The sequence below is a fragment of the Cnephaeus nilssonii genome, assembly GCF_951640355.1.
Source record: "Cnephaeus nilssonii genome assembly, chromosome: 9".
Classification (NCBI taxonomy): domain Eukaryota; kingdom Metazoa; phylum Chordata; class Mammalia; order Chiroptera; family Vespertilionidae; genus Cnephaeus; species Cnephaeus nilssonii.
The window spans coordinates 92,197,309-92,223,704 of NC_137080.1; the positions used below are offsets into that span (position 1 = coordinate 92,197,309).

The 26,396-nt window shown below is 52.2% G+C and overlaps 1 pseudogene across 1 annotated transcript; it reads right to left on the reverse strand.

Moving 5' to 3' along the window:
- Positions 1-587: 587 nt before the first annotated feature.
- On the reverse strand, positions 588-15,091 carry LOC307105763 (peptidyl-prolyl cis-trans isomerase G-like; annotated as a pseudogene). Its single transcript has 4 exons — positions 15,069-15,091; positions 6,971-7,442; positions 5,021-5,684; positions 588-621 (listed from the first exon to the last, which is right to left on the reverse strand). The product of its transcript is annotated as a peptidyl-prolyl cis-trans isomerase G-like (transcript).
- Positions 15,092-26,396: the final 11,305 nt, after the last annotated feature.

Sequence of the window (26,396 nt, forward strand, 5' to 3'; positions counted from 1 at the left end):
GGACAGCAAGGCTTGGGGTCGGGGTGGGGGACCCCAGCTATGCAGCTATGCACCCCAGTGCTGCTCCTCAGAGCTCCCGGGGGCAGGATTCAGCGTGAAGCCTGACGCCCCAATTCAGCCCAGAGGCGAGTGCTTAGGGCTGCCTTATTTTAGGACCAAGAGTGGCTCAGGCCCGGGTTGCCTGTGTTTGTGGCTCCCCCTCCCTGGGCCTAGCATGCTGGAGGCACTCAAGCAACAAGGCCTTCAACAGGCCCTGACCAGGATGTCCCCTCTGGTGTCCCCCACCTCCCTCCGGAGCCCTGGGCCGCATTCCGTCCCACCAGAATCCCACCTGATGGGCTTGATCCTGGTTTCTTGCTGGCCTGTGTTTCGCGCCCCCGCCCCTAAACACAATCCCGCAGTCAGACAGGGCTGCCCCGAGGACAGGGACTCATGGGGCACATTTGATCACTTCCCAGAACAAACTACATGCAGCCCAACACACAGTTGGCGTCTTCCACGAAAATTCACCTGGCAGGGCCCAGAACAAGGTCACGTTGAGTCAGGCGGTCCTCGCCTGGTCCCTTGAATAAAAATCTAATTACGTCTTAGATGTAGCCTGAGCCCAGGGCCACTGAGGAGCTGGTGGCAGGAAGGCAGAGGTGTGACAAGACGTGTAGCTTAAACGAAACCTAGAGCAGAAGTTTAAGGGTTGAGTCGAAGGGGCCAAGAAGCTTCTCTTGTTCCCTTGCCCCGGGCTGTTTGCCAAGGAGAGGAAAACGCTTCCAGAAAGTACCGGTCCGGGTTTAGTGGCTCCAAGGGAAAGATTTCCTCCCTGAACTGAAGCAAGAACCAGGCTGCAAACCAAACCCTTCTAACTCCCTCCGTGGCCAGAGAGATGCAGGGGTGAGGGTGGGAGGGAGGCAAAGAACACTGGACTTGGGGTCAAAGGTCTGGATTAGAGCCATGGCCTCAGCCACTTAGATCAGCTCCTTGATCCTGGGAAAGTTCCTTGATTTTCTGAACCTCAGTTTCCACATCTGTAGCCTGGGGATAATACCTTCACTTTATTCTAACGGATGGTGAGTCCCTGCCTCAGTCCTGCACACACAGCAGATCCCCAGTAAAAAATCTGTGCACACCAATGCTCATAGCAGCATTGGTCACAACAGCCCAAACGCACAAGCAGCCAGGTGTCCATCGACAGATGAGCGGATCAACAAAATGAGGTCCACCCCGCAGTGGAATACTATTCGGCCATCAGAAGAATGCGGTTCTGATCCTGGGTGAGCCTTGGAGACATGAGGCCGAGTTACAGAAGCCGGACACAAAGGACAGATATTGTGTGATCCCCATTATGCGAGGCACCCAGAACAGGCACATTCATAGACACAGAACGCAGAATAGAGGTTCCCAGGCTGGGGGAGGGGAAACGGAGAGTTACTGCTTAACAGGCAACATTTTTGGGGATGATGAAAACATTTTGGAAATAGTGGTGATGGTTGTACAACAGTGTGACTAATGCCACTAAGTTTATACTCTTCAAACTGGTTAAAATGGCAAATTTTATATTATACATTCATCTCCCTTTCCCCCCTCTCCCGCCCCCCCCCCCCCCACACACACACGGGCTGTGGGGCCTGGTTGTGAGAGGAAAGCTCTGTTTTTAGCAGCACTGTTGTGACAGCTCCCTACCGAGACAGCCCCCATCCAAGTGTCCACCTGAGTAGAGCGAAGTGCGGTTATTCACACAACGGAATGCTCTGCGGTGTGCGAATAAACGCCAACCACACTCTACAGTCTGAGTGAATCTCACAGACACAACGTTGAGTGAAATCAGCCGGACACGAAAGAGAAGGACCTGTCTGATCCCATTTGTGCAAAGCTCCAAAACAGGCAAGTGAAGCTACCGTGCTGGAGGTCAGGAGGGCTACCCTTGGGGAGTAATTTCTGTCAGGGGCCCCGAGGGGGGCTTTCCGGCCGCCAAAGTTCTACTTCTTGATTTAGATGCTGTTACCTGGGTAACACTTGGGGGAAATTCTACATGCTGTTTTACACTTACCATGCGTTCTTTTCTGTATACTGTACATGTTTCCTTTAACAAGACTGCTCTAAGGTTCTGGTTTGAGTCTTGAGTGAAGGGGATGGTGAACTAGAAAGAAAAGCTACCGAAGCCTGACTCACACACCTACTCTGTGCCAAGCCAGAGGGCAGGGCGCTGGGTTTATAGCTCTCTGCGCTGCTGTGATCCGTGCTGCCCCACTCCCCACGCCCCCGGGAGCTGCAAGCAATTAGTTTTTGAACCTGAATAGTCAACTTTCCACAGCGCACCCTGTCCGGGACCTGGTGGGGCAGGGGGTACACCCCAGTAAGAAAAGGCCCTGACCCCCATGCTCCGGCCTCTGGGGTTGCAGGTGCGCAGTAGGCAATCAGCAAGCCCTGTGGGTGGACTGTGTCAGAAACCTTCCTCAAGTGCACCCCTGAGATCCCACTCCCCCTTGGGGAGCTGCTTGCAAGGACGGGGCCTAGAGAAGAGGCTCTCCTCCCCGCTCCTTGGACACTGGGGAGAGCTGATCTAAAACACTGGCCTTGGCCCTGGGTGACCCAAGGTGACTCCTAACACCAAACAGCCCTGCACTGGGGGTGGGGGAGGGGATAGTTTATATATTTGCTTGGTGACAAACTGCTAAATAATAGATCCGGCTGGTTTTGGTTTCTCCCCCACCGGCTTGACCAATGTGTTGGCCTATTGACTCAATCGGCAAGTTATTTTGGCCTGTGGGGCCCCAGAACTCGGTTTCTGCTCCCGGAGGCCTCCCCTCTCCCCGGGGGTTTGGGCCTCCCCCAGGTGTCAGGTTTGTTTGCCTGCCTGTCTGGGCCCTGAGGGCTGAAGCAGGACCTTTGCCAGACCCTGGGTTTTACGTGACCTGGGGCATGTGGCCCTGGGAGCGGCTCCTGCTCACAGTTTCTCCTGCACAAGCCAGCGGCAGCGGCATCTCCGTCCTCCTTCCACTTGTCCAGCCACCTTCCTCCAGGCTCCTCTGCCTTCCCCGCAGCAAGCCGCCGGCCACTCTCAGCACTGATGACAGAGCGCAGCGCATCCCTTCCGTGGGAATGGTGCTTCATGGTTTAGGAAGCCCTTCCACGGCATCCTGCCGCTTGACTCTCCGCAGCCCTCTGTGTGGGACTGAGGCTCAGGGAGATTCTGAGATTCACTCCACTTTAAAATGAGAAGAATGGGCCCTAACCGGTTTGGCTCAGTGGATAGAGCATCGGCCTGCGGACTGAAGGGTCCCAGGTTCGATTCCAGGTTGCGGGCACTTCCTCAGTAGGGGGTGTGCAGGAGGCAGCTGATTGATGTTTCTCTCTCATCAGTGTTTCTAACTCTCCCTCTCCCTTCCTTTCTGTAAAAAATCAATACAATATATAAAAAAATAAAAATAAAATGAGAAGAATGGGCACAGAAAGGTTAAGTAACTTGCCCCAGGTCACACAGCAGGTAGGGGCCAGAGCTGCACGTTTGCCTAGGCAGTCTGGCTCTAGAGCCCATGTTCTTTTTTTGTTTGTTTGTATTTGTTTTTCTCCTTTCAAGTTTACGAAAACTTTAATAGTACAAATTATTCAGATTGCAGATTATCAAAAGATCAACTCAATGAAGTCCACATTAAAAGAAAAAAATAGGACAAGCATGAAACAACCCAAAAACAATGAAAAGAGGAAAACAACATAAAGGAGATTCATCAACAAGTCTCTGAAACTTAGAACTGGAGACAGATGGGGATAAGACGCTTATATGCGCACTCGTCCACTTTTGCCTCCTCTGTTCCGGGGCTGGATTCCTGATCACATTTCTTTCTTTTTTTAAAAAATTATATATTTTATTGATTTTTTACAGAGAGGAAGGGAGAGGGGTAGAGAGAAACATCAATGAGAGAGAAACATCGATCAGCTGCCTCCTGCACACCTCCCACTGGGGATGTGGCCGCAACCAAGGTACGTGCCCTTGACCAGAATCGAACCTGGGACCCTTCAGTCCACAGGCTGACACTCTATCCACTGAGCCAAACCGGTTTCGGCATGATCGCATTTCTTATCTTCATCCCGTAGCCGGCCTTTTCCCGGCCTTGGGATTTTTAGTTTTCTTTTTCAGCTGAGGATCTGGTCTCCTCATCCTCCTTGTTTTTCAATGTGGGGAACTTTATTCATTGTCCTGACTACTTTGTTTCTTTTTGAGAATGGACTTTGATCATCAGCCTTTTTATTCCTGTTATTATTTGAACTATTTTTTTTTTAACGTCGCTGTGAACGCTTGGCCGCCACAAGCCAGTTATCCCTGTGGTCACTTTTCTGACACCTCCTGCTTAAAACCCAAAAGGTCAGGAGGATGGCGAGGCCCGCTCTCACGGTTTCGTACTGAAAATCCAGATGGAGCGAGCTTTTGCCCTTCCGCTCCACGGGCGGTGCCTGTCCTCGCTGAGCTCGCCTAGGACATGCTCGCACCGTTCTGACCAGGGTTTTTAGAGCACACCCTCTTCTCACCCTCAGACTCTCCTGTGTGAACTCTTTCTTGGTGTCTATATTTCTCTTTGCTTCTGCTTTGACTTCCTTCTCTCGCTGAGCTCCGTGAGTCTCCTCTCCTTCTCGTCGTCTCTTTCCTTCCCGACCTTGCTGGTACCGCTCTCCTCTCCGGGCTCCGTGACCTCCCCTTGTCCTGCGCTCCCGCTCTGTGTCTACGGCACTCCGGGCGTCTGCTGCCATCACGGTCACACGTCTGCTCCTGTCCCTACTTCTGCTTCCTTCCTTGTTCTCCTGTTGTAACTGTGTTTGCCTGTAGTTGCAGCACGTTCTCTGCTCCGAGACCACGGGGCTGTCCTTTTTCTCACCGTTATTACGCTCATGCTCATCGCTCTTCTTCTAACGGTCTAGACGCGGGTGTGACTTGCTGGTCCAGACCCCCCTTCCACCCCTTTCCTGACCGTTCCCTGGAGAATCATCACTCCCTTCCCCTTCACATTCGCAGGACCTCTCCCTGACCCCTGACCTCGTCCTCTCTTCTTCATGCCCATCATGCTTTGTATCTCTTTCCTTACGCTTTGACTTCTCTTTGCTTTTACTCCTACTTTTAGATTTGCCCCTTTTCTTCACCTCGTTTTCATTACACTTACCCGGTTTTTCCTCCTGAGTTTCTTCTGATGTCTCTCTCTTTGCTGTTAGATTTAAATTCCTTTATTTTCCTTTTTCCTTTTCCTGTTTGGACTCTCAGACACATGCCTGTGATCAGTTATTTTTCTCTTTTACTCTCACTGGGCTTCTTTGATTTTCTTTTATTTCATTTAACTCACTCTTATCCCCTTTATCCATCTTTCACCACGTGATACTCTCATGCTTTGAGCTCTTTGCACATCTGGGCTCCCATGTGGAGGAGTCTCGCTACGTCTGAAAAAAAATCCCTTGAGCGGGAGCTGGATGGAGCTGGGTACCGCCTTGGTCCTCTCCTTGAATTTTCCTGCCAGACCCAGTGGTGAAAGTCGCCTCTGGCGTGAAGCAGGCTGGGAGTTGGGTGGCTTACACTCTGTCTCTGCTTTTCCTTTCCTTTCGCCAGCTTCAGGAGGGCGTTTTCTCATTAGAAATCTGTTTTCGGGTCTGGGGGTCTCTTCTGGACGGACAGAAGACTGGGGTTGTGCAGCAAGATCCTCAGCCTTGTCCTAGCCAGTTTGGCTCAGTGGATAGAGCGTCGGGCCGAAGACTGAGGGGCCCCGGGTTGGAGTCTGATCAAGAGCACACACCTCAGTTACAGGCTCGATCCCTGGCCCTGGTTGGGGTGCATGTGGGAAGCAACCAACAGATATGTTTCTCTCACAGCGATGTTTCTCTCTCTGTCTCTCCTCCCTCCCTTCCACTTTCTTTCTAAAAATCAGTGGGAAAATATCCTCAGGTGAGGATGAGCAACAACAAAAAAACAAACAAAAAAGATTCTCAGCTTCACTCACTAGATGCACTGCTCTCGCTTTCCTTTCGCTTCTTCTTTTCTTTCTTGTGTTTTCAGGAATTCTTGTGTGCCTTTCTTTTTTAAAAATTCAAGACATTATTTTTTATTTTTATTTTTAAAAAATATTTTTATTGATTTTAGAGAGGGAGAGAGAGATAGAAACATCAATTGTAGAGGACCGCCTGGGAGGCACCTGGGCATTTCCTTAATTATCATCAGCTGAACTCAGGGCATAGGCCGAGTCACACCCTGGGAACATGCTTCCCCAATCATAGCAGCCCAGGTGTAGGCAGGGCGGGACTAGATATGTAAATCTAGGCCTTTAAAATAAACGCGCTGCTTGTTGGTCGGCGGCGTCCTGCTACCTCTCCATCAGAGAGGATGGCAGCCCACCCAGCTCCCAGCTTCGTGAATCTATTTCTGCGTCTTGGTCTCTTTCTTTCTTTAATTTCTTAGTCCCCAGCTCCTCCACTCAGCAACCGGACCAGAACCTTTTCCGTGATGGCGCGGAAAAGAGAGAAATACCACTAAAATCAATGATGAGAGAGAATCATTGATCGGCTGCCTCCTGCACACCCCCTACCAGGGATCGAGCCCCAAACCCTGGCATGTGCCCTTGACCGGAATCAAACCCAGGACCCTTGGTTCCGAAGTCCGACACTCTATCCACTGAGCCAAGCTGGCTAGGGCTCTTTCTTTCTCTTTCTTTCTCTTTCTTTTCTTCCTTCCTTCCTTCCTTCCTTCCTTCCTTCCTTCCTTCCTTCCTTCCTTCCTTCCTTCCTTCCTTTCCTTCTTTCTTTTTTCTTTTCTTTTCTTTTCTTTTCTTTTCTTTTCTTTTCTTTTCTTTTCTTTTCTTTTCTTTTCTTTTCTTTTCCCTCCCTCCCTCCCTCCCTCCCTCCCTCCCTCCCTTCCTTCCTTCCTTCCTTCCTTCCTTCCTTCCTTCCTTCCTTCCTTCCTTCCTTCCTTCCTTTCTTCCTTCTTTCCTTCCTTCCTTTCTTTCTTTCTGTCTTTCATTTCTCTTCAAAAGCACCTTCAGAATCAGAAGAATTGGAAGAAGACCGTGAACCACGAGCTATCTGAGTCCCTGATGAGGGGGAGGAGGATTTATGCCTTTTCTCTTCTCCTTTCTTAGCTTTGGATTCGGGAACCGCTCTACACAGCAGTGTCCATGCCTCAGCACCTGGTTTGCTGGTTGCATTGTTTTCTGGTTTGCTGTTTCCCTCCCAATGTCTTCACCGGAAACCATGTGCCCAGAGACAACACCATGAGGAGTTGGTTTCCTTGTTATGAAGAACTGTAACCCATTTGTACCCTTTCCTCTGTTGGCTGTTGACCAGAGAAATTCTTTGTTGTATTTAACAACAAAACTCTCAGCTTCAAAAAAAAATTTTTTTAAATCCTCCATAAATAGATTCCCCTCCTCACCCACTTCCTTCGCTGAAGTCGTCACTCTGAACCATAAACTCGGACAACTCTGGGAAAGGGACAACCCAGAGGACAGTGGCTTCTGAGTTGGTTTCCTGTCCCCTTTCACCTGTACTGACAACAGGAGATCTCGTGTGTTTGGGGGCACACATCAGAAAATAACTCTTCCAGCTGGTTCATTATTTTTATTTATTTATTTATTTATTTTTGTTAGTTTTTCTTTTTTAATAAATCTTTATTGTTCAGATTATTACAATTGTTCCTCTTTCCCCCCCCCCCCCATAACTCCCCTCTACCCGGTTCCCACCCAACCCTCTGCCCTTTTTTTTTTTTTTTAATTTCTTTATTGATTAAGGTGTCACATATTTGTCCTCATCCCCCCATTCCCATCCCCCACCCCTCCCCACGGATGCCCCCACCCCCCTGTTGTCCTTAACCATTGGTTAGGCTTGTATGCATGCACACAAGTCCTTTGGTTGATCTCTCCCCCCTACCCCCACCTTCCCCTACCCTCCCTCTGAGGCCCGACAGTCCGATCGATGCCTCCTTGTTTCTGGGTCTGTTCTTGTTCATCAGTCTATGTTGTTCATCATTTCCCCTAGATGAGTGAGATCATGTGTTACTAGAAATATACTTATAAGAACCGAAAGTGAGACGAGCAATAATAATTATGCTGACAGGCAAATGAATCAGTCTGTAGTGAGTTTCTTTCTGGACCAACAGTTCTTTTGAGACCCAATATCAATGTCCACCAGTTCCTTATGAGTACATGTCGGCACTGACCCCTCAGCTCTGGATGGTGGACAAATGGTGGTAATGCAGGTCCAACTCCCTCTGGTTTGGTCTCACCTGGACCCAGGGGCGTGGCTTCACCCGGACTCAGGGGCGCGCTGACTCACCCGGACCTGGGACCCAGCCTCACCCGGATCCAGGGGCGCATGGCCTCACCCGGACCCAGGTGTGCGCAGCCTCACCCGGTCCCGGGATCCAGCCTCACCCAGACCCAGGTGTGCGCGGCCTCACCCGGTCCCGGGATCCAGCCTCATCCGGACCCAGGGGCACGTGGCCTCTCCTGGACCCAGGGGCGCACGGCCTCACCCGGACCCGGGACCCAGCCTCACCCGGATCCAGGGGCGCACGTCCTCACCCGGACACGGGATCCAGCTTCACCCGGACCCAGGACCCAGCCTCACCCGGATCCAGGGGCACATGGCCTCACCCGGACAAGGGATCCAGCTTCACCCGGACCCAGGGGCGTGCGGCCTCACCCGGACCTGGGCCACCCTCTGCCCTTACCCCCCCCACTGTCCTCATCCATAGGTGTATGATTTTTGTCCAGTCTCTTCCCACACCCCCCACAACCCTTTCCCCCTGAGAATTGTCAGTCCACTCCCTTTCTATGTCCCTGATTCTATTATATTCACCAGTTTATTATGTTCATCAGATTTTTTATTCACTTGATTTTTAGATTCACTGTTGATAGATATGTATTTGTTGTTTATAATTTTTCTCTTTACCTTTTTCTTCTTCTTCCTCTTCTTAAAGAATATCTTTCAGCATTTCATATAATACTGGTTTGACGGTGATGAACTCCTTTAGCTTTTTCTTATCTGTGAAGCTCTTTATCTGCCCTTCTATTCTGAATGATAGCTTTGCTGGGTAGAATAATCTTGATTGTAGGTTCTTGCTATTCATCACTTTGAATATTTCTTGCCACTCCCGTCTAGCCTGCATAGTTTCTGTTGAGAAATCAGCTGACCATTGTATGGGTGCTCCCTTGTAGGTAACTAACTGTTTTTCTCTTGCTGCTTTTAAGATTCTCTCTTTGTCTTTTGCTCTTGGCATTTTAATTATGATGTGTCTTGGTGTGGTCCTCTTTGGATTCCCTTTGTTTGGGGTTCTCTGAGCTTCCTGGACTCGTAAGTCTATTTCTTTCACCAGGTGGGGGAAGTTTCCTGTCATTATTTCTTCAAATAGGTTTTCAGTATCTTGCTCTCTCTCTTCTTCTGGAACCCCCATAATTCGGATGCTGGTACGTTTGAAGTTGTCCCAGAGGGTCCTTATACTATCTTCATATTTTTGGATTCTTTTTTCTTTTTGCTTTTCCAGTTGGGTGTTTTTTAATTCTTTGTATTTCAAATCTTTGACTTGATTCTTGCGTTCCTCTAGTCTGCTGTTGGGTCTCTATATAATATTTTTTATTTCAGTCAGTGTATGCTTAATTTCTAGTTGGTCCTTTTTCATATCCTCGAGGGTCTCGCTAAATTTATCAGCCTTTTCTGGGAAATTCTTGAAAAACCTTATAACCGTGTTTTTGAACTCTATATCCAGTCATTTTCTTTCCTCCATTTCTTTCATTTGTGACCTGTTTCTTTGTCTCCTCATTTTGGCTGCTTCCCTGAGTTGATAGAGTGGCTTTGTGTGCTAGGTGTCCTATATGGCCCAGTGGCTCAGCCTCTCCAGTTACCTGAGGTGGACACTCTTGGTGCTCCCCTTTGTGGGCTGCGTGCACAGTCTTGTTGTAGTTAAGCCTTGATTGTTGTTGGTATCACTGGGAGGAATTGACCTCCAGGCCAATTGGCTGTGAGGATCAGCTGTGTCTACGATGGGAGAACTTCTGTGCTGGAGACACCCTTATGAGACAAGACTTGCTTCAGTGGGGCTTTGGTGCTCACTGAGTCTGCCCCCTGAGTGTGTCCCTTATGGATCTGAGGAGTTGTAATCTGGATGGTCCCACTCTGACCCCTGGGTACACTGGCTCTTGGATCTCCAAGGAGGTGCTAATTTATCCTCTGCTTGAGGCCACCCAGCAGGAGCTATGGAGAGATCTGCAGATTCCTCTTCTTTGTTTGGGTTTTGGAGGTGCCCAGATGAGGCCCAGCTGTGAAGCAATGCAAGCTGCAGCGGGGCCTTGGGCCTTCTTTTGGATGTTCTGGGTTTCACTGACTCAGCTGCAGTTTGTTAGGTAAGTTTAGAATTCAAAGGACCAGGCCATTCATATGCAAAAGCCTCTGTGTTCAGCTTGGATGGGGCGGAGTCTCAGTGCGGAGCAACCAGCAATGGCTTCATGGGGTGGGATCTCAGGGTGGAGCAAACAGCGATGGCTTCCCATCAGCTCTTCCCTGAGAGGCCCCCGGGTCTCAGTGTCCTGTGGTAATCCCTGCAAGCACCTCTGAGAGAAAGCTGCCCTCGAGTTTCGCCCACTGCCAGACAGTCCAGTTTCTCCCCGTATGAGTCTGGGTCCCCAGAGTCTCATCCAGAACTGGAGTTCATAGCAGTCGGGAGCTTTTGTCTCCCTCCCGCTTGAGAAAGCCAGTTGCCAGCCCTCTCTGCGAGCACGCGCCTCCATACCTCTGCCTCCTGCAGCTCCTCTGAGTCTCAGTGTGCTTTTCTCTTTCCTTCTAGTTGTAGAATTTCCACTCAGCCAGCCTTCCTGTGGTTCTGGATGATGTCCATTTTGTCTTTTAGTTGTAGTTTTGAAATTGTTGTGCGAGGCAGCAGTTTAGGTGTTTACCTATGCTGCTTTCTTGGTTTCTCCTCCAGCCGGTTCATTATTAATGGCGATGTCAAAAAACATTGTGACTTGGCAGGTGTGGCTCAGTGGTTGAGCCACAGTTCAATTCCCAAGATTCTCTCTCATCATTTATGTTTCCATCTGTCTCTCCCTTTCCCTTCCACTCTCTGAAATCAATAAAAATATATTAACAAAACAAAATAAACATCATGGATGCCAAAGCTTCATTCCCATGGCTCCAAGATTTCAATCTTTAAACAGAGAAAAATCAAGGACAAACGGATCCAGTCCTCTTGGCTCTGCACAGTACAGGCTCTTCTTCCCAGGTCTGGCCCTTTAACACCCTTCAAATCCACCGCTGCCAGCAAAAGCGCCAAAGCCCCCTCCCCGCCCCCTCCCCCACTGCGCAGACCTGTGTCTAGAGCCCACCCTAGACCATTTCTAATTTCTTAACTTGCCTCTTCTTGGTCACGTGACCTGGGGCAAGTGATTTAACCTCGTCGTTTTTATAAATGTGGAACCATTAGAGAGGTCATGGCAGGTGTCGGGACACTTCCCCTGAAATATTTCAGAGCGTCTCTGCCAAGAGCTGGGACAGTTCCTGGTATGACCTCCGTGCCCTCATCAACTCGGGGGATTTGACATTGACACAATACTATCTCTAAGACAGCGTTTATTTCCAAATGTCCCTGTCTCGAACAGTCCTTTGTAACCGTTGCTTTCAATATGGAGTCCAATCAAGGACCACACATTGTATTAGTTATAATGTTTTTAAAACATTTTTATTGAACTATAATTTACATACCATGAAATTCACCCTTTTAAAGTGTAAATGCCAGTGGTGCTTTCATATAATCACCAAATTGTGCAACTGCCACTACTTTCTAATTCCAGAAAAATCTTCATCAACCCAAACAGAAACCCTGTGCTCATTAGCAGTCGCTCCCCATTTCCCGCTCCTCAGCCCATAGCAACCACTAAATTACCTTCTGTCTCTGTTGTAGAAGACCGAAGAAACCCAAGCGACGCTTAGAGAAATGGCGTTACACAGCTTTATTACGCTGGCGGTCTCAGAGGAGTTGCCTCCTAAGTCTGAGCAAACCAATATGGTGGAAGCCCTTCTTTTAACCCCTTTTGGTTTCTTTGTCCCCCAAATATGGATGAGGACTTCCGGACCTTTTTGCAAAAAGCCCCGTGGGTTGAGATGGGGGGTCTTGAGATCATACCTAAGGGCCTGGCCTGCACCAGCGCTGATAACCCCTCTGGGGGTTGTATTGTTCGTGGTTTATGGTCTCTGTAAAATGTGAGTGTTTAGGTAACAGGTCTTGCAAGACCAGATTGTGGAGAAAGGGGCAGTGACTTAATTATAAGTTATCAAGGATGTACATTAGGTTATGGCACGATTCAGATTGCTAGCCCCCACACACATCAGGGTTACATCGGAATTAGCCTTTTATGGCTTTGCCTATTCTGGGCACTTCATACAAATGGAATCACACAATCTGTGGCCCTTTGTGCCTGGCTTCTTTCACTTAGCATAATGTTTTCATGAATCATCCCTGTTGCATGCAGCATGTATTAAAACCTCATTTCTTTTTATGGCTAAATAATATTCCATTGTATGGATATGCCACATTTTGTTGACCCATTCATCAGGTCATGGACATTGGGTTCTTTCTGCTTTGGGGCTTTGTGAATAATACTGCGTGGCAGTGTGCACATTCTGGGGTCCAGGCTGTTATTTTGCAGAATGCCTCTCCATTTGGATTGTCTGATTGTTTTCCTTACAGTGAGTTTCAGGCTCACGGAATCAGTTTTCATCGCCTAACAAGTGGCTTTGTCCTTCCGCTGAGCCCCGCCATGGCCCACATCTCTTCCCAGCTGTCGCTGGCAGGTGGACCGGCCTGTGAGGGCAGAGCTCCGGGGCCTCCCCAACAAAGCGGCGCTGTGCTCATTCGCACCGCCCGCGCCCTCGCCGCTGCCCTCCCTGCCCCGTGGGCACAGAGCCTCAGAGCTATTTCAGGCCCCTTCGTGGTCGACCTGGCCTGGGAAAATCTGAGGTCCTGGCTGCTGCACACAACTGCCTTCCTTAGAGCCTGAAGGTCATTCCCTGGGCTTGGCTCCTTCAGCCGGTGGCCTACCTGGCCCCTTGCTTCTGACTCCACCGACCCCCAGCAGTCTACCCCTGGCAGCCCAGGGAGGGAGCAGAACACGCATCACTGGGATGGGCTTCCTGTTGACAAACGCAGGCCTGTGGCGCTGGGTGTGGTGAAGGCTCAAAAGAGCATCTATCTAAAATTGGGGCCTTTCTGCTCAATGGCTTGGGAGCACGTGTGTCTTTGAGTCATTGCTGTTTTCTTTGTATGGGCAAAACAACCCTTCCCCTGCCCGCTTCCTCGCGCAGCCCCAGGCGCCCCGCGGGATGAAACCTGCCGGCTTCCCTAGGCTTCTCTCCGGACCTCTCCCCCTGATTAACAGCTCGGCTTTCCTGGCACAGCCTGAGGGTGGCTGGGGCTGCCGCGCCATGGCTGTTTGCTGATTTGTGAGAGCAGAGTGAGACAAAGCTTTTGAGACTTTCTGGCCTGCTGTGTGGCCTTGTACAAGTCATCCGACCACTCTGTGCTCCTGTGTTCCCAGCTGGAAATTAGAGAATGGATGACACCATCCTTTGTGGTGTTTATCCGAGGACTGAGGTTTGTTTACGGGTGCCACAATGGGACAAGTGACTCAGCCGGAGGGAAACTCCTTCCTTGGAGGTACAGACATTCACCAACAGGCCAGGTCCCCTTTGTGCCTTCCCGGCAGGTGGAGAGGTGACTGGGGCAAGAGCATAAACTTTGGAGCCAGACATTCCCAGGGTCAAAACAGGTCTCTCTGTGTCTTACCAGTTGTGTGGCCTCGGGCAAGCTCCCCTCTTGGACCCCTTGTGCAATGGGGATAAGAGCAGCCTTTTTGGGGTGTGATGGAGAGATGGGAGGAGGTCTACCTGTGAAGTGTTGGGGAGGTCTGGAATGTAGGTGCTCCGTGAACTATTGATATGGACGAGGTGCAGCCACACAGGGCAGCAGTGGGATAGCTCCTGACAGGATGTCCAAACCCTCACTCTCGCTGTCGGCAGTTCTCAGGCCGGGGTTTGAGACAGGTCGTTTAGCGCCGGGTGAACATCCTGGACATTTTACTGGGGTATCTTCCCTGGTAATGAAGGCCCCCCCTCTCTCTTTTATTGCTCGGCCCAGTTTTCACCTCCTTGGAAAACAGAACCGATCAGAAATGGGTTCCAAAGGTCCCACTTCAGCTCAAGGAAAGCCTGGAGGTTGAATTGCTTCAGGGTGAGGCTGCGAACCCACCTGTGGGCCCAGCTCCCTGGGAGGCTTGTGGGTTCCGGCCTCCCTGGTGGCAGGGCTCTGCGTGGGCCACCCAGGGGGTGAGATTTCAAGACTGCCCAGCCACAAATCCTCCCTGTCTTGTGGGCTAATTCTTGATAGTCCTCGCAGCCCATTGACTTAAAGCTTTGATCCCTGCTGGAGAGAGATGCCCCTGGGAAAAGATATCATTTAATCCTCTTCAATCATGCAGCCCTCAGTGTATGTGACTGTAGCAAAAAATGCTCGTTGTCCCCTGTGTCATTTCTCTCCGTCTTCATTTTTAATAGAACCCCAAGTTCTGGCTGCCCAGTTAGAGCAGGGTTTCTCAACTGAGGCTCTGTTAAACATTTGGGGCTGGATAATGCTTTCTTGTGGAGGGCTGTCCTGTGCATTGTAAGACATTTAGCAGCATCCCTGGCCTCCATCCATCACCACCCTCCCAGTTGTAACCAAAAATGTCTCTAGACATTGTCAGTGTCCCCTGGGAATGGGGGCCAAATCTCCCCTGGTTGAGGACTACTGAGCTAGAGACTACCTTCCCCAGCCTCCCTTGCAGCTAGATGTGGCCACGTAACAAAGTTCTGGCCAATGGCACATGACTTCACACCCGCAGGTGTGTCGATGTAGGCAACTACCAGGTTCTCTTAAAGGGAAGCGCGGCCTTCTACTTCTTTTCTTTCCTTCCCACTGGCTGGAATGTGGACACAGCGCCAGGTGGCAGAGCAGCTTCGGAGGAGGAGCCTGGGTGCCTGACACTGCTGCATGTGCTTAAACTGCTGTATCAGAGGGAAATAACCTTCTATTTGGAGCCACCGCCATTTTGGCCTTTGTCACATGGACCCTCGAGGTGAGAAAGAAAAGGGACCGGAGCCTCACGCGGTTGAGCCTTTGTGATTTTCAGCCGCCAAACGCTCTCCTAATTAACATAATGAGTCTATCACCTCCTTTCCTGACTGCAGGGTCTGACACAAGAAGCAAGGAGAACATGAAGGCACAAACAGAGGCACGAGTGACTGAAGCTGCCTCAGAGGAGCCCCTTCTGAGTTCTGGGCACTGAGCACACTGCTCTCTTGTAATTCTCTGAGTCACTCAACCGGAGAGGGATGATGATCCCTGTGCTTCCAGAAGAGGGGGCCGAGGCTCAGAGAGGTTGAGTGACTTGTCCACATTGCACAGCCAGCAAGGGGCGTGCTGCTCCTTTGATGGAGAGACCAGCAACCACGAGGCTCCAAGCATGCCACTGCCTTTGGGATGACCTGTCCCTGGAAGCCCTGCTCCTATGTCCACCCCAACATGTCTCTCCTCCCCTCACACCTCATGTCCAGCCTCACCCATCTAGTGGTCCTCAAAGAGCTAAGACTCTAGCCCGGCCAGCATCCTCGACCTATGAACCAGAAGGTCATGGTTCAATGCACATGCCTGGGTTGCAGGCTCAATCCCCAGTGGGGGGCATGCCGGAAGCAGTTGATCAATGATTCTCTCTCATCATTGATGTTTCTATCTCTCTCTCCCTCTCCCTTACTCTCTGAAATCAATAAAAAATATATATATTTTTAAAAAGAGCTAAGACTCTAAGAGGAAGCTAAGAAGAAGTTGAATCTAGAACATATAACAAGACGAACTGTGGACACTGTGTTTGGGGATCGTCTATAGAACGGGTCCCCTGAGGCCTCCAGCAGGCGCTGGGCTTTCTCGGAATGCCAGCTCATTGTCCCCGTGGTCTGAGCAGGTCATGGCTAGGAAGCGCGACACAACGAGGTCCCACGGCTGGACAGAAAGACCAGGCTTCTGTCTCCCAGCCCACGCGCCTGGGGAGGGGGCTGGAGGTGGGAATCACCCTCTGTCTTGTTCTGGGAGCACTTCCCCAGCCCCCCACTCCTGAGACCCCCTCCAGAGAATAAAGGCCCCTTCAGGACAGATGGCTCCTTCCTCAGGAGCTCGGGGCATCTGCAGAACCAGAGGACAGGCTGGCACCTCAGGACCCCTCTGGACCGCCCCACCGTGGGGCACCCATCAGTCCACCATTTTCAGGGCCTGCCCGCTTGGAAGTCTGGGCAAGAAGCCCAGCTAGGAGCCCACACTTTGCCAGAACAGCCTTTCTCTCTCCCAGGAAAGGGAGGGTGGGGATACGCGGTTTTTAACCCTCACAACCACTCGTGAGGTTGATTCTGGTGTCGCCCTATTCATTAACCAGGGGACCTTAAAGCCATTTTTCAGGGCAAAACGCATCCACAGAAGCGCCTCCCGCACTCTGAGGCCTTGAGCAGGTCGGCTCGCTTCTCAGGGGAGGCAGCCCCGACGAGTGTCCCCTGGGCTGCGAGGCCCGTGGAGCCACGTGCTCAGAGAGGCTGCAGGCACGGTCCGGGCTGTGAGCGGCCCTCCGTCCGCAGCCAGCTGGCGCAGACACAGGGTCCTCCTGGGCCAGGGCCTCGTTCTTCCACATTTGCTTGTCCTCTCTGCTCCCTTTTCCCTCACTGACCACCCGCCACTTTGCACAGCCTGCAGGGGGTCTGGCCGGTACAGACAAGGTCCCCGCTCTAGTCTGCCTCTCAGCAGCCGTGTGACCCAGGCAAACCCCTTTCCCTCTCTGGGCCTCAGTTTCCTCTTCTGTAAAACGGGAGTCAGGTGGAGCTGCCCCCTTGAGCGCGGACGTCCTGTGATCAAAGGCCAGCAGGAGGCCTGCAGGACCCAGGCGGGAGCGCTCACCCGGCTCAGCTGCCCGTGTAATGGCTTTGCCGAAAGGAGGCCCCTGGCCCTGCAAGCGGCTTTATCCAAACGTGTTCCAGCTCACTGAGATTACACTCCCCTCTGCTGAACTTCAAAAAGGCCACAAGGGTCCTCTGCACACAATTGCCCGCGGAACGTCAACACGGCCGGTCAGGCTTGAAGGGTCACCTCACCGCGCAGCGGGCGGGCTTTCACGGAGCCGGGACGGAGAAGGAGAAAGGAGACAGCTGGAGCTCACGTGGCTGTGCCTTTGTGATGTTCACATGGTTATCGTCTTCCCCTGTCTCCCGCGCAGATCCCAAGGACCGTCCTGATGGGGCAGCAGGGCAGGCAGCCTCTGATAGGGTGAAATATAATCCGGGCGGCAGGCCCCATGCTCGGAGCCGGAGAACAAAGCAGACCCATGAGTGGCTCCGGTGGGGGAAGCGTGCCGGCAGCTTTGTGTGTGCAAAGCGCACTTGGGTTTCAGTTGACGATAAAAGTCACTCGTGTGATGTGGCTTCCAGAGAAACTAACACGTGGGTGATGCAATCAGAGAAATATAGCATGACCTTGAAGAAGAGCAAGAATATTAATTATTACCATTTATAAGTGCTTACTGCACTAGGCACTGTACCTAGCCAGCTATACGGATTATCTCATCCGATCCTCACAATACCTGAAGTAAGTTCCATCATGCTCTCCCTATATTTCTGATGAGCAAACTGAAGTTCAGAGAGGTTAAGTGACTTGCCCAAGGCCACACAGCAGATAAAAGGCAGAAGTTGATCAACCTTGGGTCTCTCTACCTATTCTGCCACCAAAACAATAGCATGTGAGGAGCAATCGAAAGAGCAATGGTTGAGTCTTCAACTATTTGAAGGATGTGGGGAGGGGGGCGGGGGCGGGGAGGGATCAGACGCACCCTGCATTTCATTGTTGGCAGAAACTAAGACCAAAGAGTGAGAGGGAACGATTCCCACTCGATGCAAGGAAGACGGTTCTGACAGCCGCTGTCTGAAGGCCACACGCAGCCTCAGGAGTGGTTTCTTTGACCGTGGGGTCTTTATGTGTAGCCACCCGGCAGGGAGGCAGGCAAGTGGGTTCAGTAGGTAGGTGGCTGACTGCAGACACCTGCTGCTAACCCTGAGGTTTGGGCAGATTCAAGGGCAGAGGGACCAGGTCGAGCGGATGCACCTTAGTCTCTGGCATTCAAAACGTCTCTTCGGGTAACGGATTCCTCCAGGTGGCACTGGCGGGAACCCGTCCCGGTGGCTGTAGGCCAAGCCAAGAACCAAACCTGGCTTGAAAGAACACGGGCCTCAGGGTCAGGAGACCTGGTTTCTGGCTTTGACTTACAGCCCTGAGCCCTTGGGCAAGTCACTGACTTCTCAGGACCTCAGTGTCCTCACTGGTAAGCAGGAGCGAGGACAGAATCAGGTCTATGGTCCTGAAACATGAACAGTTGCTACAGAGGCAGCTGAGGCTCGGAGGTGAGCGCTGGAGAAAGGGCGGTGGAGCCGGCTGAGGCCGGGCCAGGCCGCCTTCTGAGGAGAGGAGCCTCAGGGGTGGACCGAGGGGGTTCTGGCTTGGAAGTTAGAACTCAGGAGCTGGGCTGGTGGCCCAAATGCAAAGCCAGTTCTTGCATTTTTATCGCCGAGAAGGTGCTAGATTAATTCTCTGCAGACAAAACAAACATCCAAGGTGGGTTGTTGGAGGTGGTTTGGTGGGGAGCTGGCGCCACTGCTGTGCCCTTCCTGCACTGAGACGCAGCGGACGGAGAGGGAGGAGGCCGGTGCAGAGGGAGGAGGTCGGTGCAAAGGGAGGAGGCTGGTGCAGAGGGAGGAGGTGGGTGCAGAGGGAGGAGGTCGGTACAGAGGGAGGAGGCCGGTGCAGAGGGAGGAGGTCGGTGCAGAGGGAGGAGGTCAGTGCAGAGGGAGGAGGTCGGTGCAGAGGGAGGAGGTCGGTGCAGAGGGAGGAGGTTGGTGCAGAGGGAGGAGGCCGGTACAGAGGGAGGAGGCGGGTGCAGAGGGAGGAGGCCGGTGCAGAGGGAGGAGGTCAGTGCAGAGGGAGGAGGCCGGTGCAGAGGGAGGAGGTCGGTGCAGAGGGAGGAGGTGGGTACAGAGGGAGGAGGTGGGTACAGAGGGAGGAGGTGGGTGCAGAGGGAGGAGGCGGGTGCAGAGGGAGGAGGTGGGTACAGAGGGAGGAGGTGGGTACAGAGGGAGGAGGCCGGTGCAGAGGGAGGAGGCCGGTGCAGAGGGAGGAGGTCGGTGCAGAGGGAGGAGGTCGGTGCAGAGGGAGGAGGCCGGTGCAGAGGGAGGAGGTCGGTGCAAAGGGAGGAGGTGGGTGCAGAGGGAGGAGGTGGGTGCAGAGGGAGGAGGTGGGTGCAGAGGGAGGAGGCCGGTGCAGAGGGAGGAGGCAGGCCGGCAGCTCCCGAGCCGTCCTTGCTTTGCAGGTAACATCCCCGACGGCCTTTGTTTTTGTGAATGAGGAGGAGCTCCAGTGTCTGCTTTTTTAAATTCTCACCTGAAGATATTTCTCCATTGATTTTTAGAGAGAGTGGAAGGGGGAGAGAAAGAGAGAGAGAGGGGGGGGGGAGAGAAACATCGATGGGAGAGAGAGAGAAACATCGATGGGAGAGGAAACATCGATGAGAGAGAGGGAGAGAAACATCGATGGGAGAGAGAGAGAAACATCGATGTGAGAGAGACACATCGATTGGTTGCCTCTGGCTTACACCCTGACCAGGGCTGGGGATCCAGCCTCCAACCGAGGTGCGTGCCCTTGACCAGAATCGAACCCTAGACCCTTCAGTCTGCGGGCCAACGCTCTATCCACTGAGCCAAACCAGCCAGGGCTGGTGTCTGCTTTTTGAATTGAGGAAAATCTGGGTTCAAACCACAACGCTGTCACCCTCTAGCTGCGGGAATTTGAGCAATTCACCTAGCAGAGGAGTCCATTTATCCTCCAGATGGGGCACTTTCAGGAATGGAGGGGAAGCTACTATGAATTATGCTGGGACAACAGCATCAATGGAGACTCTCTGGGGCTCACTGGGATACAGGTCACCCTGCTTAAGCTCCCAGCCTATTTCTGCTTCGAGAAAACGCACATTGTGATGGTCATCTGCACGCGCTTCCCGCAGCTGGGCTGAAGATGCCGTGAATGGCAGCGCGCAGTGGGTGCTCGTGGGAGGAGGCCCCAGGTCCCTGCCCCTCCCCCCACCCTCTGGGTGCTGAGCGGGGCTCTGACAAGCGGCGAGCGGGATCCGGAAGGACTGGGCCAGGCCTCCTGCGAACCCTGCGTTCTTTCCTGGAGGGCCTGTGCCCCAAGCCAGCGAGGACTGGGCCTCCCTTTGGGATCTGTTTGCCTTTTCATAAACGCAGACCCGGGTTTTTCTTGGCGAGGCCCTTCTGCTCACAGCTCAGGGATTGTACTTGAAGCATTCGCTCCCGTGTGATCTGAATCAGGATCTACCAGGAAGTTTGTTTTCCAAGGCCTCAGTCAACATGTGGGGGTGGAAACACGGACCAATTTCAATGTAGAGTCAACTCCTTTTTAAATAGGGACTTTCACGTTAGTCAGGCTTTCAAAACAACATCATGTTTAAACAAAATTCCATTTCCCCTTTCCACCAGCAGCAGCAGTTGCTGAAGATATTTCTGTTCCAACGGGAGGCTTCCCCAGCCTCGTCTGAGCTGCCCCCCTGCCCCCCCACCCCCCGCCCCCCGCTGTCAGCGCCTGGCTGTGATGTCACAGTGGGGAGTGTGAAATCCTTCTTCCTGGGCCTGGCTTCCTCTCTGGCTCCGCACTTGGACTTGAAGGACGGCTTGGGCCAGAGTCTGACTCTGCTGTCGTCCGGTCCCTGGGCTTGTGGATTGCCTGGAAGAGCAGCTGCTCAATCCACACCTTCCAAGCTGCCTCCCCGAAGCCATGGCACCATCCCAGGGGCTCCCCATTTCAGCGTCGGGAGCTCCGAGCAGACGGCCTTGGAGGCACCAGGACTTGGCATGAAGCACTTTGGACAAAGTATCATGGATCCCAAATGTGGTCACCCTGAGCAGACTTACACCGCCCCCAACCTGCACACGGCCCGGTGCGCACACACCTGGCACCTCCCCTAGGTCTGGGCCCCCATCCGTGTCTACTCGGGTCCTTTCCCCTCCGGCTCCTCCATTCCCAGGCTTGTCCTGTGTCACATGTCACGCCTCCATGTCGTGCCCTCTTCGCTGGCTGTAACACGTGGTATTTCACTTCATGAGCAATTTCCCTTCTTGAGCGAGTGCTCAGGAACACGGCCGTGTGGATGCTACCAACACCGGTGCCTCCGTTTCGTCAGGGGCAGAATGGGGCGACAGCAGGAGCTCCTCCCTCACCGGCCCGTGAGAGAGCTCGGTGAGATCCTGAGGTGAAGTGCTCAGTGCTGCCAACACAGAGCAAGTGCTCGATTAACGTGGGCTGTTTTATGGTGAGTCCCCACCACAGCCCCATGAGATGGGGACTGAGAGTCCCCACTGGCAAATGAGGGCCTGAGCCTTGGGAAGATGGAGTGACGGGCCCAGGCCAGGTGCTGACTGCTGGGCAGTAAGCATGCTTTGGCAAGTCTGGGGCCCTGCTCTCTGTGACATGAGTCTGGGTTAAATCCCAATCCGGTTGCTTTTGCATATATTTATAGAGACCAAGGTGCCAGGCCCTGTGCCAGGAGCCAGGGAGCCAGCAGGGAGCCCCGCCCAGCGTCCGGCCCCATCCAGGCAGGCGGCTCTGGACTAGGCACGGTTAATCTCCAGCCATCCCCACTGGCTTCACCTGGCTCATTAAAACCAGACACATTATGCGTTTATTTAGCATCTGCAGAGAGCGTCTTTCATCTTCAAAGGGTTCCCGAAGCACCAACCAATTAATCCTTATAGCACCCCTCATCTCGCAGACAAATATTTATCCTCATTTCATACCCAGGAAAGCGAAGGCGCAGAGAAGAGAGCAGACAGGGCGGGCGCGGGACAGCAGAGAAGCACGGAGCCCCGGCCCCCGGCTGCCCAGTCCCTCTGGACGGAGGCCGAAGGGACATGCTCCCCGGAATAGCTTTAAGTTTTTAATGGAAGCAGAACCTTTTGCAAGTTCAGAAGAATTAGATTTCTTTAAGAGTAACCTGCAGGAAATACATTAAAAACACATTCTATCAGTTACAAATCTTAATGTCACCAGCCAAGGATGAGGGAATTAATGCCGGGCCCAAAAATACATATAGTCAGCAACTCGGGGCAGGGCAGAGACGATTTATAGAGTGCGAGGTCTGGCCGTCTGGCGCAGGCCGCTGAGCTCAGTGTGGAGTGGAAACAGAGCTGTTTTCAGATGGGCGGAGGGGGGGGCTGCGAGGGGCTCGGATTCAATCATTGTTCCCCGTTTCTTCTCCGTGTGGTTTTGTTAGTGCTCTAAAGGCCAGTGATCTGTCATGAGAAAACGGCTTTCATTAACATAAGCTCCTGTCAAGGGCTCTTTAAAAGAATCAACCCCCAAAAGTCAGTGCCCCCACCTAACCAGCCCCAACCCCGATTAGCTCCCCTGCCTACCTGGCTCGGACAAAGCGGGGCCAAGCCATGGTTCGGCTGGAGAACCTGGACGACGAAGACAAAACAAAAGTATAATTAATGTGGTTTCACTTCCGTTAGCAGCAGGTATTCTTTACTTTCATGTTGTACAGTAAAATAGTTACAGGAAACCACATCAAAAAAGGTGTAGCTTAGCCCTAGCTGGATTGGCTCAGTGGATAGAGTGTCGGCCTGCAGATTGAAGGGTTCCGGGTTCGAATCTGGTCAAGGGCACATGCCTGGGTTGCGGGCTTGATCCCCAGTGGGGCGTGCAGGAGGCAGCTGATCAATGATTCTCTGTCATTATTGATGTTTCTATCTCTCCCTCTCCCTTCCTCTCTGAAATCAATATAACGTGTGTGTGTGGGGGGGGGGGGGCGCTTAGTAAATTATAATAAGGGAAACAGTGCAGGTCTTTTAACTTGCTTTAATTTTTGAATTCAGCACTGTATTTCGTCAAACAGGAATCTAACTCATCCTTGGGAAAATCTCCAGTCTCAGGGGTGTAATGTGCTCACTTGAGGCAGGAAAGTGACCTAGAGAACTCTGTAGAGCACTCAGCTGTTAGCTTAGGGCCACGTTCCCTGCCACGTGCTTGCTGCTCAGAGAGGGGATTAAAGGGCTCTGTGGCCACGCCGAATCCCACAGGCAGAGATGGACTTGGTCCCCAGCATGTTCCCACCACTGGCCTCTCTTGTCAAAAGCCACAGGGTATCCCCCCTGGGGCTGGGCAAGTCTTTGTGGCCGTGCTCCAGCAGGGAAGGGTGAGCGGGCATTGCATCACATTCCCTTCCTTTACAGGCAAGGGGCCTGAGGCCACAGGTCTGATCTGAGGTCATTCACTAGCGGGAGAGCCAGGAAGGAGAGCCGGTGGGTCGCAAGACTCCCTGTCCAGGGCTCTCTGCCACACCCCTGCGCACTTCCAGGCTCTGCGCCACCTGGATCGGCCACTGCTGTCAGGAACTGGTAACCAGCACTTCTAATAAGCCCAAGGGCCCGGGCTTTGCCTGGGGTTGAGGTTTGGGGTTCCTGGAACACGAGGTGTTCAACCTGGGGCAGTCCGAGGCAGACCGGCACAAGCTGGCCCCCCTGCTGGGCTGTGTCCATGAACTGCTGCCCATCATGTTGACTTACGAGTAGGCACTCAACGTGTGGTGGGGTGAAGGGTTAGAGGGCAGGATGCGTTTGTCATGCTGCAGGAACTGACTTGGAGTAAAACTGCAAACAACTGAGGTTCTTTTAAAGCTACCGAAGGAAAAGTAGACAATACTTGGAGCATGCTTTATAATTTTAATGCATTTTCACACTCCAAATCTTAATTATTTGGGCCTTTAAGGCAATGATGTCTGATTCAAGTCATTTTTTACAAAGTGGGGACTGAGGTGCAGAGCGCCTGGCGACCTGAGCCGGTGCACTAGCCGGGAGTGAGGGAACTTGAGAAAACCCACTTCTCTGCGCCCTTCCCCACGCTTCCCTGGTCAGGAACCCTGGCTGGAGGCCAGACCTGGAGTTCTCTCTTTCTTTAATTGTTGGGAAGCAGGAAGCCAGAAGCTGGGGGTTTCTAAATTCAATTCCAAGGCCCTTGGATTAACACCAAAATAATTCCCTTCCTGGAGACTGGCTGCTAGAAAAGAACCTTGTGGGGCCAAAGAATTGTCTTGGTTTGATCAAGCAAGGCTCTTTGTTTACCTTTACCCTCCCCACCTGAAAGCTGAGCTCCTTCTGAGACAATATTCGGGCTCTCCCTCCCCAAAAGCCATCCGCACAGCCCCCGCCCTGGTCACCGCTCTCCCCTGGCGCGGAGCGGGCGGGACCTGCGCTGAAATTGGAGCTGGACCTGAAACGCTGAGCCGGCGTGGCCTTTCAATGCCTTTCTTCTCTCTTGGGTTTTAACTGCTTTTTCTGGCCTCAGGGAATCCCTTGGAAGTTAATAAAACTTACTACATCAAAGGGCTCCACAACCATTACCCAATTAAAACCTCACAGCACTCCTGCAGCAGGTAAGCGTTATTAACCCCATTTTACAGATGGGGAAACTGAGGTTAATTGGTTTGCCCCCTGGCTGCTGAGGAAATGAGTGTCCCAGCTGGCATCAGAACTGGGTGGTGTGCTCAGATCACCCAGGCGTGGTTGTTTCTGCTGAAATCCGTTTTTCAAAGTACCTTGATTCTTAAAGATTTCTTCTCCTTCAGGAAACAGACCCTCGAAGGCTGCACTGGGGTGTATGGGGGTGGGGGTGGGGGGGGTGGGATGAGGAATTTCTCCAAAGCTGGCTCCTCAGAAAGCAGCAGCTCCTGCCTCCAACCAGGGGAGGTGCCATAAAAGAGATGAAAGCTGAGAGCGCAGTGCAGTAATTTAGGAAACAATTTAGGCCTTTCAGAAATTAATGTTATTTAAAGATGCAGATTCATCCACCCCGTTGGCCTCCTGGGAGTGCTTTCCGTACCATCTGGCTCAATCAGCTCCTTTTCCTGCTGTGAAGCTCTGGGCTGTGGGGTGTGTGTGTGTGTGTGTGTGTGTGTGTGTGTGTGTGCACGCGCGCCCTCGCGGCAAAGGTTCCCGGGAACTCGCAGCCCGAATGAGAAGCAAAGACCTTTCTCGTTCACCAGCCACCTCTCCTCTTTTCCAAGCAGCATTCCATCCTAATCCTGTGTGTTCCTAGTGGGTATAGAGTTCATGTTCCAACAGACAATGCGGAGGTCTGTGGCGGCCTCCACCTGGGCCCGTCCTCTCAGGCTGGGTCCAGCCGAGACGGTTGGGGTGTCTCACCCCATTCTCTGAGAGGACCTCCAGAACCTGGTGGTGTCTGGGAAGAAATCTGCCCAGGCCTGCTGAAGGAGGAAGAAAAAAAAAAGGTTTGGGTTTTTGGGTGTTTTTTGTGTGTGTGTGTGTGTGTGTTTTTGTTTGTTTTGGTTAAAACTATCCAGGGAAGATTTCAAAGACTCAGGTGAGTGTTTTCAAAGGAGGGTGTCAGCACAGTCCCGACTGTATGAGTCCCCACTCCTTGCTGCTCAAGCCCAATTATAATCCACAAAGGCAGGATGCTGTGTTTACATAAATAATTACCAGATTTCGGATAGCCAGACGTGTTTCGGCACACAGGAGGCAAGCCCATAAATTACATTTGGGGAATTAAGGGTCAGATTGATTTTATCTCTGTAAATCCGGCCGAATTCCGGCAAGCTAAAGGCTCATCCGGTTGACAGCCTGGGGAGGCAGGAGCCTCAGAAACCAGTGATCCTGAGGATGGCACTACCCCCCACCTCCTCCGCTCCTCCCTGCTCCGTTTGCTAGCTGGCTCTGAGAGCTAAGGGGTGGCAGAAAGAACTGTTCCAACTTGCTCTTTGCCCAGCCTGCAAAGGAGGAAGGCAGGAAAGGGGTGTAGACATCTCACTGCTGTCCTCTCTTTCCTCCTGGACCACACAGGATCTTGTTCCTGAAACAACAGCAATGGTGTAGAGTAGTGACGGGAACCAGCAAGGCCGGGAGGGTAACTGAACAGAAGAGTACATTTCTGCTGAAAATGTCCCTCCTGCACAGGCCAAGCGGACATGTTTTCATGGCACCGTGCAGTGGCTGAGGGCTCAGGGGCCAGAGGTTTGAGTTGAATCCTGCCTCTGCTGGCTACCCGGGGCAAGTGACCTAACTGTCCTGGCCTCAGTTTCCTTATCTAAAAAGTGGGATAGTGTTAGCAACACTCTCTTAGAGTGAGTGAGGGTTAATTGAAGTCCTTCAGAATGAGCTCTCAGGACAAAACCTGGTACATAGTAAGTACTCAGTAAATGTTGGTTATTATTATTATTATTATTATTATTATTATTATTACTGTG